At 45.9% G+C, this 20,237-nt stretch overlaps 6 long non-coding RNA genes across 7 annotated transcripts in view; all 6 read right to left on the bottom strand.

The window, feature by feature from the left end:
- The window catches only part of LOC135824731 (uncharacterized), a 79,824-nt gene that overhangs the window by 9,751 nt on the left and 49,836 nt on the right, over positions 1-20,237 (bottom strand). For both annotated transcript variants that reach the window (XR_010554930.1, XR_010554931.1), the window contains 12 exons: positions 8,142-8,199; positions 7,775-7,832; positions 7,518-7,575; positions 7,151-7,208; positions 6,784-6,841; positions 6,417-6,475; positions 2,001-2,058; positions 1,634-1,691; positions 1,265-1,322; positions 898-955; positions 530-587; positions 163-220 (listed from right to left, as the gene is read on the bottom strand). This is a non-coding gene — a long non-coding RNA (uncharacterized LOC135824731). The remainder of the gene's footprint in view (positions 1-162; positions 221-529; positions 588-897; positions 956-1,264; positions 1,323-1,633; positions 1,692-2,000; positions 2,059-6,416; positions 6,476-6,783; positions 6,842-7,150; positions 7,209-7,517; positions 7,576-7,774; positions 7,833-8,141; positions 8,200-20,237) is intronic.
- LOC135824444 (uncharacterized) lies at positions 9,614-10,768 on the bottom strand. Its single transcript, XR_010554851.1, has 3 exons — positions 10,709-10,768; positions 10,342-10,399; positions 9,614-10,032 (listed from the first exon to the last, which is right to left on the bottom strand). It is a non-coding gene; the product is annotated as an uncharacterized LOC135824444 (long non-coding RNA).
- LOC135824469 (uncharacterized) lies at positions 11,449-12,603 on the bottom strand. The gene is made up of 3 exons (XR_010554858.1): positions 12,544-12,603; positions 12,177-12,234; positions 11,449-11,867 (listed from the first exon to the last, which is right to left on the bottom strand). It is a non-coding gene; the product is annotated as an uncharacterized LOC135824469 (long non-coding RNA).
- Positions 14,012-14,809, bottom strand: LOC135825176 (uncharacterized). The gene is made up of 3 exons (XR_010555031.1): positions 14,746-14,809; positions 14,379-14,436; positions 14,012-14,069 (listed from the first exon to the last, which is right to left on the bottom strand). It is a non-coding gene; the product is annotated as an uncharacterized LOC135825176 (long non-coding RNA).
- On the bottom strand, positions 15,114-19,639 carry LOC135824528 (uncharacterized). Its single transcript, XR_010554872.1, has 5 exons — positions 19,507-19,639; positions 19,140-19,197; positions 18,784-18,841; positions 15,481-15,538; positions 15,114-15,171 (listed from the first exon to the last, which is right to left on the bottom strand). It is a non-coding gene; the product is annotated as an uncharacterized LOC135824528 (long non-coding RNA).
- LOC135824530 (uncharacterized) lies at positions 17,315-18,098 on the bottom strand. Its single transcript, XR_010554873.1, has 3 exons — positions 18,049-18,098; positions 17,682-17,739; positions 17,315-17,372 (listed from the first exon to the last, which is right to left on the bottom strand). It is a non-coding gene; the product is annotated as an uncharacterized LOC135824530 (long non-coding RNA).

Genomic DNA, 20,237 nt, shown 5'->3' with positions numbered 1-20,237 from the left:
GTGCCAAATTTTATGGGTCACTGAATGTGGATGCCAGCGCCCTACAAGCAAACCAAAAATCATATCAATGCGACCACTAACATTACAGCTCGCTCATGTTATAGAGAGGTACGTTGAAATTCAAAGGTCAGCACAAATGGTCAAAATCCGACATTTTCTCACCTTTCTGCCCGTTCGCAGCTCACAAAATGAAAATGACCATCCTCATCTCGTTGTGTAGCTGGACATAGACAAGGGCACCAAGAAAAACAGTCACGTATCTCTAAAGAACTCGCCCAGGGCTGCTGAAAGCTGAATAATAACCTATCTCCAAGTTTAGGGCTTGGTACCCGTGAATCTTCACTTTGCGACTAAACTATTCATAGCAGTGCCAAAATTTCTGGGTCGCTGAATGTGGGTGGCAGCGCCCTACAAGCAAACCAAAAATCAAACCAATGCGACCACTGACATTACAGGTGGCTCATGTTATAGAGAGGTACGTTGAAATTCAAAGGTCAGCACAAATGGTCAAAATCCGACATTTTCTCACCTTTCTGCCCGTTCGCAGCTCACAAAATGACAATGACCATCCTCATCTGGTTGTGTAGCTGGACATAGACAAGGGCACCAAGAAAAACAGTCACATATCTCTAAAGAACTCGCCCACGGCTGCTGAAAGCTGAATAATGACCTACCTCCAAGTTTAGGGCTTGGTACCCAGTGAATCTTCACTTTGCGATTAAACTATTCACAGGAGTGCCAAAATGTCTGGGTCACTGAATGTGGGTGTCAGCGCCCTATAAGCAAACCAAAAATCAAACCAATGCGACCACTAACATTACAGCTGGCTCATGTTATAGAGAGGTACGTTGAAATTGGAAGGTGAGACCAACTGGTCAAAATCCGACATTTTCTCACCTTTATGCCTGTTCGAAGCTCAGAAATTGACAAAGACAATCCTCATCTTGTTGTGTAGCTGGACATAGACAAGGGCACCAAGTAAAACAGTCACATTTCTCTAAAGAACTCGCCCAGGGCTGCTGAAAGCTGAATAATAACCTATCTCAAAGTTTGGGGCTTTTTACATGTGAATCTTCACTTTGCGACTAAACTATTCACAGCAGTGCCAAATTTTATGGGTCACTGAATGTGGGTGCCAGCGCCCTACAAGCAAACCAAGAATCATATCAATGCGACCACTAACATTACAGCTGGCTCATGTTATAGAGAGGTACATTGAAATTCGAAGGTCAGCACAAATGGTCAAAATCCGACATTTTCTCACCTTTCTGCCCGTTCGCAGCTCACAAAATGAAAATGACCATCCTCATCTCGTTGTGTAGCTGGACATAGACAAGGGCACCAAGAAAAACAGTCACGTATCTCTAAAGAACTCGCCCAGGGCTGCTGAAAGCTGAATTATAACCAATCTCCAAGTTTAGGGCTTGGTACCCGTGAATCTTCACTTTGCGACTAAACTATTCACAGCAGTGCCAAAATTTCTGGGTCGCTGAATGTGGGTGGCAGCGCCCTACAAGCAAACCAAAAATCAAACCAATGCGACCACTGACATTACAGGTGACTCATGTTATAGAGAGGTACGTTGAAATTGGAAGGTGAACAAAAATGGTCAAAATCCGAAATTTTTTCTCACCTTTATGCCCGTTCGCAGCTCAGAAAATGACAATGACCATCCTCATCTGGTTGTGTAGCTGGACAAAGACAAGGGCACCAAGAAAAACAGTCACATATCTCTAAAGAACTCGCCCATGGCTGCTGAAAGCTGAATAATAACCTATCTCCAAGTTTGGGGCTTTTTACCCGTGAATCTTCACTTTGCGACTAAACTATTCACAGCAGTGCCAAATTTTGTGGGTCACTGAATGTGGGTGCCAGCGCCCTACAAGCAAACCAAAAATAAAACCAATGCGACCACAGACATTCCAGCTGGCTCATGTTATAGAGAGGTACATTGAAATTGGAAGGTGAGCACAGATGGTCAAAATCCGACATTTTCTCACATTTATACCAGTTCGAAGCTCAGAAATTGACAAAGACAATCCTCATCTTGTTGTGTAGCTGGACATAGACAAGGGCACCAAGTAAAACAGTCACATTTCTCTAAAGAACTCGCCCAGGGCTGATGAAAGCTGAATAATAACCTTTAACAACCACACAAGCCGACCTGTTTGGGAGCTATTACGCGTTGTATTATCAGGGCATAGGCAACAATTGCCGCATGCAGTATGCAATACTATGGACCAATGCCGTAGTATCGCAGGCAACAATTGCCGCATGCAGTATGCAATACTATGGACCAATGCCGTAGTATCGCAGGCAACAATTGCCGCATGCAGTATGCAATACTATGGACCAATGCCGTAGTATCGCAAGCACCAATGTGCGTTAGACTGGCCAATGCCAGGGCTAATGGGGGCAACAATTGCCCGGCGTGTCAATACACGCATACGGTAGGGATGCACTTGTGAGCACATGTAGGCGCACTTGGCTCAATGCCGGCCTGACCCACGATCCCTACCGTTCTCCCTTCCGGGATGGCTTAGAATAGAATGATGGTTAGAGATGATGGGGTGGGTGGTGGTGCTCAAAAACTGGCCAAGGTTATCAAGCGATCTGACTGTTGGCGCAGCAAGGATGAAGAAGAAGCAGCATCGAGAGCCGGAGTAATGCGCATGCTCCGCGTGGTCCCGTGCCGGGGCGCGGGAGTTCGGAGTGCGTGTTCTGCACGGGCACGTGATGCGCTATGGCAAGTACGTGCAAATTATGTTAGGAATGTAATTGTTGGTGGGTTGCTAACTTCACTTACCGTGCCATGCACGGAAACTTATATTTAACAACCACACAAGCCGACCTGTTTGGGAGCTATTACGCGTTGTATTATCAGGGCATAGGCAACAATTGCCGCATGCAGTATGCAATACTATGGACCAATGCCGTAGTATCGCAGGCAACAATTGCCGCATGCAGTATGCAATACTATGGACCAATGCCGTAGTATCGCAGGCAACAATTGCCGCATGCAGTATGCAATACTATGGACCAATGCCGTAGTATCGCAAGCACCAATGTGCGTTAGACTGGCCAATGCCAGGGCTAATGGGGGCAACAATTGCCCGGCGTGTCAATACACGCATACGGTAGGGATGCACTTGTGAGCACATGTAGGCGCACTTGGCTCAATGCCGGCCTGACCCACGATCCCTACCGTTCTCCCAAAATACAACATGACCCAAACAGGAATTATCGGCATTACTATAGTTATAGTAGCGTTACTATAGTTATAGTATGATAGGTATATCATATGTACACTACAGCTGTTGCTAGGGCCGTCCAATGCGGCTACCCATTAGCATAACGGGCAGAGACTAGAACAATGCCGCTGGCAATGCTCTGTCTGCGACAGGGGTGCGGACATAGCGGAGGTAGGCAGAGCTTTGCCACCTGCCGGCGGTCTTCAGCACGCACTCAGGCACGCCAGCTTTGCCTGCCAGCGTTGCAGTGCCTCGTCTGAGGCTGTGGCTGCGCACGTCTTTGTTAGGCAAGGCTGTTTGTAGTAGCCTGTTGATGTTATGCGGCTTCAGGGGCGTGCCGTCATCATAGCGATAGAGCGGGCCAGGTGCCGAGCCACGGGCTGCTAGGTAGCTGGTGGCTGCCGTGTGCGGGCATGTCGGCGAGCCTGTCCTCCTGACGCTAATGTCCTGGCCGCTGCCGTATTGGCTCGTCTTTGTCACACGCAGGCGCAGCTCCACGCGGTCTGGGTACATGGTCGCATCGCTGTACTCAAGGCCGGCGCCCCGTGCCGTGAAGGTGTACTCGTTGACTCTGAGCAGCCCGTGGAAGGCCAGAGTCACGGCGCTCCAGAGCATGGCGCGGTTGTGCGGGCTAGGCACGGTGGACTGCAGGTAGTGCTGTACGCCAGCCAGATCGTCCAAAGTTGCGGCCCGCGTCGTCAACTGCTGAAGGGTGGACTGCGCTGGTTGTGTCGGCACTGCGTCGGCAGTTGGGCTGCGAGTCCAGAAGCGTCGACAACCTGACCCAAACAGGATTTATCTACATTACTATTACACTACAATTGATGTGAGTGCCGTCCAATGCGGCTGCCCATTAGCATAGTGGGCAATGCGCTCAACGTACCGGATACGGAACAATGCTGCTGGCACTGATCAGTCACTGGGTATGGCTTGCCCTAGTGCGGGGTGACAAGCGTTCGGAGCGCTGCAGCGAAGCGTATGTTGTGCTGGAGCTGCCCGCCAGGCCCTGGCGGATGAGGTCCATGGTTGCGTCATCAACTGCTGAAGGGTGGACTGCGCTGGTTGTGCCGGCACCGCTTCGGCAGTTGGGCTGCAAGTCCAGACGCGCTGACAACCGGACCCAGACAGGATTTATCTGCATTACTATTACACTGCAATTTATGTGAGTGCCGTCCAATGCGGCTGCCCATTAGCATAGTGGGCGATGTGCTCGAAGTACAGGATCTGGAACAATGCTGCCGGCAATGATCAGTCCCTGAGGTTGGCTTGCCCTGGCGCAGGGCGACAAGCGTTCGGAGTGCTGCGGCGAAGCGCATGCCATGCTGGAGCTGTCCGCCAGGCCCTGGCGGATGAGGTCCATGGTTGCGTCGTCAACTGCTGGAGGGTGGACTGCGCTGGTTGTGTCGGCACCACTTCGGCAGTTGGGATGCGAGTCCGGCAGCGCTGACAACCTGACCCAAACAGGATTTATCTGCATTACTATTACACTGCATTTGATGTGAGTGCCGTCCAATGCGGCTAGCCATTAGCACAGTGGGCAATGCACTCAAAGTACAGGATCTGGAACAATGCTGCCAGCACTGATCAGTCCCTGAGTGTGGCTTGCCCTGGCGCAGGGCGACAAGTGTTCGGAGCGCGGCAGCGAAGCGCATGTTATGCTGGAACTGGCCGCCAGGCCCTGGCGGATGAGGTCCATGGTTGCGTCGTCAACTGCTGGAGGGTGGACTGTGCAGGGTGTGTCAGCACTGCGTCGGTAGATGGGCTGAGAGTCCGGAAGCGCTGTACTCGAAGACGAGTAAGAGACTTAGCAGGATCATTGCAGAGTCGCCGTTGGGCTGAGAGTCCACATCAGCCGGTCTGTTGAACGGAAGGGGGAGGATCTAAGGCCAAATGGTGGTGCCTTATCTACATGGTTACGAACCTTCCAAAAAATGCCAAGCCGGGGCCAGACATGAGGGGAAACAGACCAAAGCCGCCAGGCATACTTCGTGTCAGCTTTAGAGAGGAGAGCTCAGCATCAGGGACCTAAATTTCCGAGCCATCTTGAAGATTATGGGCTGGTGCGAAAACGGCTCCGGGGGCCCTGGAGGGGTGTGCTGCTGCGTCAGTCGCACAATACGTGCTCCAAGCGTCGCGAACCTCCTCCCGACTAAAGTCTCCTAGGCCAGGGATGGGGCTGCAGTTGCCTCGGCTAGGTTCTGCTCCGCTGCCGGAGCGGCCAAGTCCTCGCGTACAGTACTCAGTAGTCTGGAGCCAACTTCAGCTCGAGCAGGCGAGTCCGCGGAGTAGGTTTTGTTCCTGTCGGGTCTAAATAATTGCGGGATGCCAGTGCGTTTCGCAGCTTAGCAGAGCGCATTTTGGCTGGACATCGCTTACTGACAGAGACATGGTTGATCGGATATTGATCAGAAACTGGCCGCGATTGTCAAACAATTTGACCGTCAAGGCAGCAAAGCAAAGAGCGTTATGGCTGGACATCGCTCACTGACGGAGACATGGTTGATCGGATATTGATCAGAAACTGGCCGCGATTGTCAAACAATTTGACCGTCACTGCGTCAGCGCAGCAAAGCAAACGGAGCGTTTTGGCTGGACATCGCTCACTGACAGAGACCTGGTTGATCGGATATTGATCAGAAACTGGCCGCGATAGTCAAACAATTTGACCGTCAGCACAGCAAAGCGAAGAGCAAGCTCAAAAACTGGCCAAGGTTATCAAGCGATCTGACTGTTGGCGCAGCAAGGATGAAGAAGAAGCAGCATCGAGAGCCGGAGTAATGCGCATGCTCCGCGTGGTCCCGTGCCGGGGCGCGGGAGTTCGGAGTGCGTGTTCTGCACGGGCACGTGATGCGCTATGGCAAGTACGTGCAAATTATGTTAGGAATGTAATTGTTGGTGGGTTGCTAACTTCACTTACCGTGCCATGCACGGAAACTTATATATCTCAAAGTTTGGGGCTTTTTACCCGTGAATCTTCTCTTTGCGACTAAACTATTCACAGCAGTGCCAAATTTTATGGGTCACTGAATGTGGGTGCCAGCGTCCTACAAGCAAACCAAAAATCATATCAATGCGACCACTAACATTACAGCTGGCTCCTGTTATAGAGAGGTACGTTGAAATTCAAAGGTGAGCACAAATGGTCAAAATCCGACATTTTCTCACCTTTCTGCGCGTTCGCAGCTCACAAAATGAGAAATGACCATCCTCATCTCGTTCTGTAGCTGGACATAGACAAGGGCACCAAGAAAAACAGTCACGTATCTTTAAGAAGTCGCCCAGGGCTGCTGAAAGCTGAATTATAACCAATCTCCAAGTTTAGGGTTTGGTACCCGTGAATCTTCACTTTGCGACTAAACTATTCACAGCAGTGCCAAAATTTCTGGGTCACTGAATGTGATTGCCAGCGCCCTACAAGCAAACCAAAAATCAAACCAATGCGACCACTGACATTACAGCTGGCTCATGTTATAGAGAGGTACGTTGAAATTGGAAGGTGAGCACAAATGGTCAAAATCCGACATTTTCTCACCTTTATGCTTGTTCGCAGCTCAGAAATTGACAAAGACCACCCTCATCTCGTTGTGGAGCTGGACATAGACAAGGGCACCAAGAAAAACAGTCGCGTATCTCTAAAGAACTCGCCCAGGGCTGCTGAAAGCTGAATAATAAACTATCTCCAAGTTTAGGGCTTGGTACCCGTGAATCTTCACTTTGCGACTAAACTATTCACAGCAGTGCCAAAATTTCTGGGTCGCTGAATGTGGGTGGCAGCGCCCTACAAGCAAACCAAAAATCAAACCAATTCGACCACTGACATTACAGCTGGCTCATGTTATAGAGAGGTACGTTGAAATTCAAAGGTGAGCACAAATGGTCAAAATCCGACATTTTCTCACCTTTCTGCCCGTTCGCAGCTCACAAAATGACAATGACCATCCTCATCTGGTTGTGTAGCTGGACATAGACAAGGGCACCAAGAAAAACAGTCACATATCTCTAAAGAACTCGCCCACGGCTGCTGAAAGCTGAATAATGACCTATCTCCAAGTTTAGGGCTTGGTACCCGTGAATCTTCCCTTTGCGATTAAACTATTCACAGGAGTGCCAAAATGTCTGGGTCACTGAATGTGGGTGTCAGCGCCCTATAAGCAAACCAAAAATCAAACCAATGCGACCACTGACATTACAGCTGGCTCATGTTATAGAGAGGTACATTGAAATTGGAAGGTGAGACCAACTGGTCAAAATCCGACATTTTCTCACCTTTATGCCTGTTCGAAGCTCAGGAATTGACAAAGACAATCCTCATCTTGTTGTGTAGCTGGACATAGACAAGGGCACCAAGTAAAACAGTCACATTTCTCTAAAGAACTCGCCCAGGGCTGCTGAAAGCTGAATTATAACCAATCTCCATGTTTAGGGTTTGGTACCCATGAATCTTCACTTTGCGACTAAACTATTCACAGCAGTGATATAGAGAGGTACGTTGACCAACTGGTCAAAATCCGACATTTTCTCACCTTTCTGCCCGTTCGCAGCTCAGACATTGACAAAAACAATCCTTATCTCGTTGTGTAGCTGGACATAGACAAGGGCACCAAGAAAAACAGTCACATATCTCTAAAGAACTCGCCCAGGGCTGCTGAAAGCTGAATAATAACCTATCTCCAAGTTTAGGGTTTGGTACCCATGAATCTTCACTTTGCGACTAAACTATTCACAGCAGTGAAATTTTTTATGGGTCATTGAATGTGGGTGCCAGCGTCCTACAAGCAAACCCAAACTCAAACCAATGCGACCACTGACATTACAGCTGGGTCATGTTATAGAGAGGTACGTTGAAATTCAAAGGTAAGCACAAATGGTCAAAATCCGACATTTTCTCACCTTTATGCCTGTTCGCAGCTCAGACATTGACAAAGACAATCCTCATCTCGTTGTGTAGCTGGACATAGACAAGGGCACCAAGAAAAGCAGTCACATTTCTCTAAAGAACTCGCCCAGGGCGGCTGAAAGCTGAATAATAACCTATCTCAAAGTTTGGGGCTTTTTACCCGTGAATCTTCACTTTACATCTAAACTATTCACAGCAGTGCCAAATTTTATGGGTCACTGAATGTGGGTGCCAGTGCCCTACAAGCAAACCAACAATCAAACTAATGCGACCACTGACATTACAGCTGGTTCATGTTATAGAGAGGTACGTTGAAATTGAAAGGTCAGCACAAATGGTCAAAATCCGACATTTTCTCACCTTTCTGCCCGTTCGCAGCTCAGAAAATGACAATGACCATCCTCATCTCGTTGTGTCGCTGGACATAGAAAATAGCACCATGAAAAAGAGCCATTTTTCTAAAGAACTCACCCAGGGCTGCTGAAAGCTGAACAAGAACCTATCTAGAAGTTTGGCGCTTTTTACCCGTGAATCTTCACTTTGCGACTAAACTATTCACAGCAGTGCAAAATTTTATGGGTCACTGAATGCGGGTGCCAGCGCCCTCCAAGTAAACCAAAAATGAAACCAATGCGACCACTGAAATTACAGCTGGGCCATGTTATAGAGAGGTACGTTGAAATTGAAAGGTCAGCACAAATGGTCAAAATCCGACATTTTCTCTCCTTTCTGCCCGTTCGCAGCTCAGAAAATGACAATGACCATCCTCATCTCGTTGTGTAGCTGGACATAGAAAATAGCACCATGAAAAAGAACCACATTTCTCTAAAGAACTCACCCAGGGCTGCTGAAAGCTGAAAAAGAACCTATCTAGAAGTTTGGGGCTTTTTACCCGTGAATCTTCACTTTGCGACTAAACTATTCACGGCAGTGCCAAATTCTCTAGGTCAATGAATGCGGGTGCCAGCGCCCTAAAAGCAAACGAAAAATCAAATCAATGCGACCACTGACATTACAGCTGGTTCATGTTATAGAGAGGTACGTTGAAATTGAAAGGTCAGCACAAATGGTCAAAATCCGACATTTTCTCACCTTTCTGCCCGTTCGCAGCTCAGAAAATGACAATGACCATCCTCATCTCGTTGTGTAGCTGGACATAGAAAATAGCACCATGAAAAAGAGCCACATTTCTCTAAAGAACTCGCCCAGGGCTGCTGAAAGCTGAAAAAGAACCCATCTAGAAGTTTGGGGCTTTTTACCCGTGAATATTCACTTTGCGACTAAACTATTCACAGCAGTGCCAAATTTTCTGGGTCAATGAATGCGGGTGCCAGCGTCCTAAAAGCAAACCAAAAATCAAACCAATGCGACCACTGACATTACAGCTGGGTCATGTTATAGAGAGGTACGTTGAAATTGAAAGGTCAGCACAAATGGTCAAAATCCGACATTTTCTCACCTTTCTGCCCGTTCGCAGCTAAGAAAATGACCACGACCATCCTCATCTCGTTGTGTAGCTGGACATAGAAAATAGCACAATGAAAAAGTGCCACATTTCTCTAAAGAACTCGCCCAGGGCTGCTGAAAGCTGAAAAAGAACCTATCTAGAAGTTTGGGGCTTTTTACCCGTGAATCTTCACTTTGCGACTAAACTATTCACGGCTGTGCCAAATTTTCTGGGTCAATAAATGCGGGTGCCAGCGTCCTAAAAGCAAACCAAAAATGAAACGAATGCGACCACTGACATTACAGCTGGTTTATGTTATAGAGAGGTACGTTGAAATTGAAAGGTCAGCACAAATGGTGAAAATCCGACATTTTCTCGACTTTCTGCCCGTTCGCAGCTCAGAAAATGACAATGACCATCCTCATCTCGTTGTGTCGCTGGACATAGAAAAAAGCACAATGAAAAAGAGCCACATTTCTCTAAAGAACTCACCCAGGGCTACTGAAAGCTGAAAAAGAACCTATCTAGAAGTTTGGGGCTTTTTACCCGTGAATCTTCACTTTGCGACTAAACTATTAACAGCAGTGCCAATTTTTCTGGGTCAATGAATGCGGGTGCCAGCGCCCTAAAAGCAAACCAAAAATCAAATTAATGCGACCACTCACATTACAGCTGGGTCATGTTATAGAGAGGTACGTTGAAATTGAAAGGTCAGCACAAATGGTCAAAATCCGACATTTTCTCACCCTTCTACATGTTCGCAGCTCAGAAAATGACAATGAACATCCTCATCTCGTTGTGTAGCTGGAAATAGAAAATAGCACCAAGAAAAAGACCCACATTTCTCTGAAGAACACGCCCAGGGCTGCTGAAAGCTGAAAAAGAACCTATCTAGAAGTTTGGGGCTTTTTACCCGTGAATATTCACTTTGCGACTAAACTATTCACAGCAGTGCCAAATTTTCTGGGTCACTGAATGTGGGTGCCAGCGCCCTACAAGGAAACCAAAAATCAAACCAATGCGACCACTGACATTACCGCTGGGTCATGTTATAGAGAGGTACGTTGAAATTGAAAGGTCAGCACAAATGGTCAAAATCCGACATTTTCTCACCCTTCTACATGTTCGCAGCTCAGAAAATGACAATGACCATCCTCATCTCGTTGTGTAGCTGGAAATAGAAAATAGCACCAAGAAAAAGACCCACATTTCTCTGAAGAACACGCCCAGGGCTGCTGAAAGCTGAAAAAGAACCTATCTAGAAGTTTGGGGCTTTTTACCCGTGAATCTTCACTTTGCGACTAAACTATTCACAGCAGTGCCAAATTTTATGAGTCACTGAATGTGGGTGCCAGCGCCCTACAAGGAAACCAAAAATCAAACCAATGCGACCACTGACATTACCGCTGGGTCATGTTATAGAGAGGTACGTTGAAATTGAAAGGTCAGCACAAATGGTCAAAATCCGACATTTTCTCACCTTTCTGCCCGTTCGCAGCTCAGAAAATGACAATGACCATCCTCATCTCGTTGTGTAGCTGGACATAGAAAATAGCACCATGAAAAAGAGCCACATTTCTCTAAAGAACTCGCCCAGGGCTGCTGAAAGCTGAAAAAGAACCCATCTAGAAGTTTGGGGCTTTTTACCCGTGAATATTCACTTTGCGACTAAACTATTCACAGCAGTGCCAAATTTTCTGGGTCAATGAATGCGGGTGCCAGCGTCCTAAAAGCAAACCAAAAATCAAACCAATGCGACCACTGATATTACAGCTGGGTCATGTTATAGAGAGGTACGTTGAAATTGAAAGGTCAGCACAAATGGTCAAAATCCGACATTTTCTCACCTTTCTGCCCGTTCGCAGCTAAGAAAATGACCACGACCATCCTCATCTCGTTGTGTAGCTGGACATAGAAAATAGCACAATGAAAAAGTGCCACATTTCTCTAAAGAACTCGCCCAGGGCTGCTGAAAGCTGAAAAAGAACCTATCTAGAAGTTTGGGGCTTTTTACCCGTGAATCTTCACTTTGCGACTAAACTATTCACGGCAGTGCCAAATTTTCTGGGTCAATAAATGCGGGTGCCAGCGTCCTAAAAGCAAACCAAAAATGAAACGAATGCGACCACTGACATTACAGCTGGTTTATGTTATAGAGAGGTACGTTGAAATTGAAAGGTCAGCACAAATGGTGAAAATCCGACATTTTCTCGACTTTCTGCCCGTTCGCAGCTCACAAAATGACAATGACCATCCTCATCTCGTTGTGTCGCTGGACATAGAAAAAAGCACAATGAAAAAGAGCCACATTTCTCTAAAGAACTCACCCAGGGCTGCTGAAAGCTGAAAAAGAACCTATCTAGAAGTTTGGGGCTTTTTACCCGTGAATCTTCACTTTGCGACTAAACTATTAACAGCAGTGCCAATTTTTCTGGGTCAATGAATGCGGGTGCCAGCGCCCTAAAAGCAAACCAAAAATCAAATTAATGCGACCACTGACATTACAGCTGGGTCATGTTATAGAGAGGTACGTTGAAATTGAAAGGTCAGCACAAATGGTCAAAATCCGACATTTTCTCACCCTTCTACATGTTCGCAGCTCAGAAAATGACAATGAACATCCTCATCTCGTTGTGTAGCTGGAAATAGAAAATAGCACCAAGAAAAAGACCCACATTTCTCTGAAGAACACGCCCAGGGCTGCTGAAAGCTGAAAAAGAACCTATCTAGAAGTTTGGGGCTTTTTACCCGTGAATATTCACTTTGCGACTAAACTATTCACAGCAGTGCCAAATTTTCTGGGTCACTGAATGTGGGTGCCAGCGCCCTACAAGGAAACCAAAAATCAAACGAATGCGACCACTGACATTACCGCTGGGTCATGTTATAGAGAGGTACGTTGAAATTGAAAGGTCAGCACAAATGGTCAAAATCCGACATTTTCTCACCCTTCTACATGTTCGCAGCTCAGAAAATGACAATGACCATCCTCATCTCGTTGTGTAGCTGGAAATAGAAAATAGCACCAAGAAAAAGACCCACATTTCTCTGAAGAACACGCCCAGGGCTGCTGAAAGCTGAAAAATAAACCTATCTAGAAGTTTGGGGCTTTTTACCCGTGAATATTCACTTTGCGACTAAACTATTCACAGCAGTGCCAAATTTTCTGGGTCACTGAATGTGGGTGCCAGCGCCCTACAAGGAAACCAAAAATCAAACCAATGCGACCACTGACATTACCGCTGGGTCATGTATAGAGAGGTACGTTGAAATTGAAAGGTCAGCACAAATGGTCAAAATCCGACATTTTCTCACCTTTCTGCCCGTTCGCAGCTCAGAAAATGACAATGACCATCCTCATCTCGTTGTGTCGCTGGACATAGAAAATAGCACAATGAAAAAGAGCCACATTTCTCTAAAGAACTCACCCAGGGCTGCTGAAAGCTGACAAAGAACCTATCTAGAAGTTTGGGGCTTTTTACCAATGAATCTTCACTTTGCGACTAAACTATTCACAGCAGTGCCAAATTTTCTGGGTCACTGAATGCGGGTGCCAGCGCCCTACAAGCAAACCAAAAATCAAACCAATGCGACCACTGAAATTACAGCTGGGTCATGTTATAGAGAGGTACGTTGAAATTGAAAGGTCAGCACAAATGGTCAAAATCCGACATTTTCTCACCTTTCTGCCCGTTCGCAGCTCAGAAAATGACAATGACCATCCTCATCTCGTTGTGTCGCTGGACATAGAAAATAGCACAATGAAAAAGAGCCACATTTCTCTAAAGAACTCACCCAGGGCTGCTGAAAGCTGACAAAGAACCTATCTAGAAGTTTGGGGCTTTTTACCCGTGAATCTTCACTTTGCGACTAAACTATTCACAGCAGTGCCAAATTTTCTGGGTCACTGAATGCGGGTGCCAGCGCCCTACAAGCAAACCAAAAATGAAACCAATGCGACCACTGAAATTACAGCTGGGTCATGTTATAGAGAGGTACGTTGAAATTGAAAGGTCAGCACAAATGGTCAAAATCCGACATTTTCTCACCTTTCTGCCCGTTCGCAGCTCAGAAAATGACAATGACCATCCTCATCTCGTTGTGTAGCTCGACATAGAAAATAGCACCATGAAAAAGAGCCACATTTCTCTAAAGAACTCACCCAGGGCTTCTGAAAGCTGAAAAAGAACCTATTTAGAAGTGTGGGGCTTTTTACCCGTGAATCTTCACTTTGCGACTAAACTATTCACAGCAGTGCCAAATTTTCTGGGTCACTGAATGCGGGTGCCAGCGCCCTACAAGGAAACCAAAAATCAAACCAATGCGACCACTGACATTACAGCTGGGTCATGTTATAGAGAGGTACGTTGAAATTGAAGGGTCAGCACAAATGGTCAAAATCCGACATTTTCTCACCTTTCTGCCCGTTCGCAGCTCAGAAAATGACAATGACCATCCTCATCTCGTTAGGTCGCTGGACATAGACAAGAGCACCATGAAAAAGAACCATATTTCTCTAAAGAACTCACCCAGGGGTGCTGAAAGCTGAAAAAGAACCTATCTAGAAGTTTGGGGCTTTTTACCCGTGAATCTTCACTTTGCGACTAAACTATTCACAGCAGTGCCAAATTTTCTAGTTCAATGAATGCGGGTGCCAGCGCCCTAAAAGCAAACCAAAAATCAAATCAATGCGACCACTGACATAACAGCTGGGTCATGTTATAGAGAGGTACGTTGAAATTGAAAGGTCAGCACAAATGGTTAAAATCCGACATTTTCTCACCTTTCTGCCCGTTCTCAGCTCAGAAAATGACAATGAACATCCTCATCTCGTTGTGTAGCTGGAAATAGAAAATAGCACCATGAAAAAGAGCCACATTTCTCTAAAGAACTCGCCCAGGGCTGCTGAAAGCTGGAAAAGAACCTATCTAGAAGTGTAGGGCTTTGTACCCGTGAATCTTCACTTTGCGACAAAACTATTCACAGCAGTGCCACATTTTCTGGGTCACTGAATGTGGGTGCCAGCGCCCTACAAACAAACCAAAAATCAAACCAATGCGACCACTGACATTACAGCTGGGTCGTGTTATAGAGAGGTACGTTGAAATTGAAAGGTCAGCACAAATGGTCAAAATCCACCATTTTCTCACCTTTCTGCCCGTTCGCAGCTAAGAAAATGACAATGACCATCCTCATCTCGTTGTGTAGCTGGACATAGAAAATAGCACCATGAAAAAGAGCCACATTTCTCTAAAGAACTCGCCCAGGGTTGCTGAAAGCTGAAAAAGAACCCATCTAGAAGTATGGGGCTTTTTACCCGTGAATCTTCAGTTTGCGACTAAACTATTCACAGCAGTGCCAAATTTTCTGGGTCACTGAATGCGGGTGCCAGCGCCCTAAAAGCAAACCAAAAAATCAAACCAATGCGACCACTGACATTATAGCTGGGTCATGTTATAGAGAGGTACGTCGACATTGAAAGGTCAGCACAAATGGTCAAAATCCGACATTTTCTCACCTTTCTGCCCGTTCGCAGCTCAGAAAATGACAATGACCATCCTCATCTCGTTGTGTCGCTGGACATAGAAAATGGCACCATGAAAAAGAGCCACATTTCTCGAAAGAACTCACCCAGGGCTGCTGAAAGCTGAAAAAGAACCTATCTAGAAGTTTGGGGCTTTTTACCCGTGAATCTTCACTTTGCGACTTAACTATTCACAGCAGTGCCAAATTTTATGGGTCACTGAATGCGGGTGCCAGCGCCCTACAAGCCAACCAAAAATGAAACCAATGCGACCACTGAAATTACAGCTGGGTCATGTTATAGAGAGGTACGTTGAAATTGAAAGGTCAGCACAAATGGTCAAAATCCGACATTTTCTCACCGTTCTACCCGTTCGCAGCTCAGAAAATGACAATGACCATCCTCATCTCGTTGTGTCGCTGGACATAGAAAATAGCACCATGAAAAAGAGCCACAGTTCTCTAAAGAACTCACCCAGGGCTGCTGAAAGCTGAAAAGAACCTATCTAGAAGTTTGGGGCTTTTTACCCGTGAATCTTCACTTTGCGACTAAACTATTCACAGCAGTGCCAAATTTTTAGGGTCACTGATTGTGGGTGGCAGCGCCCTACAAGCAAACCAAAAATGAAACCAATGCGACCACTGACATAACAGCTGGGTCATGTTATAGAGAGGTACGTTGAAATTGAAAGGTCAGCACAAATGGTCAAAATCCGACATTTTCTCACCTTTCTGCGCGTTCCCAGCTAAGAAAATGACAATGACCATCCTCATCTCGTTGTGTAGCTGGACATAGAAAATAGCACCATGAAAAAGAGCCACATTTCTCTAAAGAACTCGCCCAGGGGTGCTGAAAGCTGAAAAAGAACCTATCTAGAAGTTTGGGGCTTTTTACCTATGAATCTTAACTTTGCGACTAAACTATTCACAGCAGTGCCAAATTTTTTGGGTCACTGATTGTGGGTGCCAGCGCCCTACAAGCAAACCAAAAATGAAACCAATGTGACCGCTGACATTACAGCTCGGTCATGTTATAGAGAGGTACGTTGAAATTGAAAGGTCAGCACAAATGGTCAAAATCCGACATTTTCTCACCTTTCTGCCCGTTCACAGCTTAGAAAATGACAATGACCATCCTCATCTCGTTGGTTAGCTGGACATAGACAAGAGCACCATGAAAAAGAGTCACATTTCTCTAAAGAACTCGCCCAGGGCTGCTGAAAGCTGAAAAAGAACCTATCTAGAAGTTTGGGGCTTTTTACCCGTGAATCTTCACTTTACGACTAAACTATTCACAGCAGTGCCAAATTTTATGGGTCACTGAATGCGGGTGCCAGCGCCCTACAAGCAAACCAAAAATGAAACCAATGCGACCACTGAAATTACAGCGGGGTCATGTTATAGAGAGGTACGTTGAAATTGAAAGGTCGGCACAAATGGTCAAAATCCGACATTTTCTCACCTTTCTGCCCGTTCGCAGCTCAGAAAATGACAATGACCATCCTCATCTCGTTGTGTAGCTGGACATAGAAAATAGTACCATGAAAAAGAGCCACATTTCTCTAAAGAACTCACCCAGTGCTGCTGAAAGCTGAAAAAGAACCTATCTAGAAGTTTGGGGCTTTTTACCCGTGAATCTTCACTTTGCGACTAAACTATTCACAGCAGTGCCAAATTTTCTGGGTCACTGAATGCGGGTGCCAGCGCCCTACAAGCAAACCAAAAATGAAACCAATGCGACCACTGAAAATACAGCTGGGTCATGTTATAGAGAGGTACGTTGAAATTGAAAGGTCAGCACAAATGGTCAAAATCCGACATTTTCTCACCTTTCTGCCCGTTCGCAGCTCAGAAAATGACAATGACCATCCTCATCTCGTTGTGTAGCTGGACATAGACAAGAGCACCAAGAAAAAGACCCACAGTTCTCTAAAGAACTCGCCCAGGGCTGCTGAAAGCTGAAAAAGAACCTATCTAGAAGTTTGGGGCTTTTTACCCGTGAATCTTCACTTTGCGACTAAACTATTCACAGCAGTGCCAAATTTTTAGGGTCACTGAATGCGGGTGCCAGCGCCCTACAAGCAAACCAAAAATGAAACAAATGCGACCACTGAAATTACAGCTGGGTCATGTTATAGGGAGGTACGTTGAAATTGAAAGGTCGGCACAAATGGTCAAAATCCGACATTTTCTCACCTTTCTGCCCGTTCTCAGCTCAGAAAATGACAATGACCATCCTCATCTCGTTGTGTAGCTGGACATAGACAAGAGCACAATGAAAAAGAGCCACATTTCTCTAAAGAACTCGCCCAGGGCTGCTGAAAGTTGAAAAAGAACCTATCTAGAAGTTTGGGGCTTTTTACCCATGAATCTTCACTTTGCGACTAAACTATTCACAGCAGGGCCAAATTTTTAGGGTCACTGATTGTGGGTGCCAGCGCCCTACAAGCAAACCAAAAATGAAACCAATGCGACCGCTGACATTACAGCTGGGTCATGTTATAGAGAGGTACGTTGAAATTGAAAGGTCAGCACAAATGGTCAAAATCCGACATTTTCTCACCTTTCTGCCCGTTCGCAGCTTCGAAAATGACAATGACCATCCTCATCTCGTTGGTTAGCTGGACATAGACAAGAGCACCATGAAAAAGAGTCACATTTCTCTAAAGAACTCGCCCAGGGCTGCTGAAAGCTGAAAAAGAACCTATCTAGAAGTTTGGGGCTTTTTACCCGTGAATCTTCACTTTGCGACTAAACTATTCACAGCAGTGCCAAATTTTATGAGTCACTGAATGCGGGTGCCAGCGCCCTGCAAGCAAACCAAAAATGAAACCAATGCGACCACTGAAATTACAGTTGGGTCATGTTATAGAGAGGTACGTTGAAATTGAAAGGTCAGCACAAATGGTCAAAATCCGACATTTTCTCACCTTTCTGCCCGTTCGCAGTTTAGAAAATAAAAATGACCTTCCTCATCTCGTTGGTTAGCTGGACATAGACAAGAGCACAATGTAAAGGAGTCACATTTCTCTAAAGAACTCGCCCAGGGCTGCTGAAAGCTGAAAAAGAACCTGTCTAGAAGTTTGGGGCTTTTTACCCGTGAATCTTTTACTTTGCCACTAAACTATTCACAGCAGTGCCAAATTTTCTGGGTCACTGAATGCGGGTGCCAGCGCCCTACAAGGAAACCAAAAATTAAACCAATGCGACCACTGAAATTACAGCTGGGTCATGTTATAGAGAGGTACGTTGAAATTGAAATGTCAGCACAAATGGTCAAAATCCGACATTTTCTCACCTTTCTGCCCGTTCGCAGCTCAGAAAATGACAATGACCATCCTCATCTCGTTGTGTAGCTGGACATAGACAAGAGCACCATGAAAAAGAGCCACATTTCTCTAAAGAACTCGCCCAGGGCTGCTGAAAGTTGAAAAAGAACCTATCTAGAAGTTTGGGGCTTTTTACCCGTGAATCTTCACTTTGCGACTAAACTATTCACAGCAGTGCCAAATTTTTAGGGTCACTGATTGTGGGTGCTAGCGCCCTACAAGCAAACCAAAAATGAAACCAATGTGACCGCTGACATTACAGCTGGGTCATGTTATAGAGAGGTGCGTTGAAATTGAAAGGTCAGCACAAATGGTCAAAATCCGACATTTTCTAACCTTTCTGCCCGTTTGCAGCTCAGAAAATGACAATGACCATCCTCATCTCGTTGGTTAGCTGGACATAGACAAGAGCACCAAGAAAAAAAGTCACATTTCTCTAAAGAACTCGCCCAGGGCTGCTGAAAGCTGAAAAAGAACCTATCTAGAAGTTTGGGGCTTTTTACCCGTGAATCTTCACTTTACGATTAACTATTCACAGCAGTGCCAAATTTTATGGGTCACTGAACAGCGCCCTACAAGCAAACCAAAAATGAAACCAATGCGACCACTGAAATTACAGCGGGGTCATGTTATAGAGAGGTACGTTGAAATTGAAAGGTCAGCAGAAATGATCAAATCCGACATTTTCTCACCTTTCTGCCCGTTGGCAGCTCAGAAAATGACAATGACCATCCTCATCTCGTTGTGTAGCTGGACATAGAAAATAGCACCATGAAAAACAGCCACATTTCTCTAAAGAACTCACCCAGGGCTGCTGAAAGCTGAAAAAGAACCTATCTAGAAGTTAGGGGCTTTTTACGCGTGAATCTTCACTTTGCGACTAAACTATTCCCAGCAGTGCCAAACTTTCTGGGTCACTGAATGCGGGTGCCAGCGCCCTACAAGCAAACCAAAAATGAAACCAATGCGACCACTGAAATTACAGCTGGGTTATGTTATAGAGAGGTACGTTGAAATTGAAAGGTCGGCACAAATGGTCAAAATCCGACATTTTCTCACCTTTCTGCCCGTTCGCAGTTTAGAAAATGAAAATGACCTTCCTCATCTCGTTGGTTAGCTGGACATAGACAAGAGCACCATGAAAAAGAGTCACATTTCTCTAAAGAACTCGCCCAGGGCTGCTGAAAGCTGAAAAAGAACCTATCTAGAAGTTTGGGGCTTTTTACCCGTGAATCTTCACTTTGCGACTAAACTATTCACAGCAGTGCCAAATTTTCTGGGTCACTGAATGCAGGTGCTAGCGCCCTACAAGCAAACCAAAAATGAAACCAATGCGACCACTGAAATTACAGCAGGGTCATATTATAGAGAGGTACGTTGAAATTGAAAGGTCAGCACAAATGGTCAAAATCCGACATTTTCTCACCTTTCTGCCCGTTCGCAGCTCAGAAAATGACAATGACCATCCTCATCTCGTTGTGTAGCTGGACATAGAAAATAGCACCATGAAAAACAGCCACATTTCTCTAAAGAACTCACCCAGGGCTGCTGAAAGCTGATAAAGAACCTATCTAGAAGTTTGGGGCTTTTTACCCGTGAATCTTCACTTTGCGACTAAACTATTCACAGCAGTGCCAAATTTTTAGGGTCACTGATTGTGGGTGCCAGCGCCCTACAACCAAACCAAAAATGAAACCAATGCGACCGCTGACATTACAGCTGGGTCATGTTATAGAGAGGTACGTTGAAATTGAAAGGTCGGCACAAATGGTCAAAATCCGACATTTTCT

The sequence above is a fragment of the Sycon ciliatum genome, chromosome 9, assembly GCF_964019385.1.
Source record: "Sycon ciliatum chromosome 9, ocSycCili1.1, whole genome shotgun sequence".
Classification (NCBI taxonomy): domain Eukaryota; kingdom Metazoa; phylum Porifera; class Calcarea; order Leucosolenida; family Sycettidae; genus Sycon; species Sycon ciliatum.
Note: the sequence above shows the minus strand (reverse complement) of the source record. Positions and strands in the feature narration are given on the sequence as shown.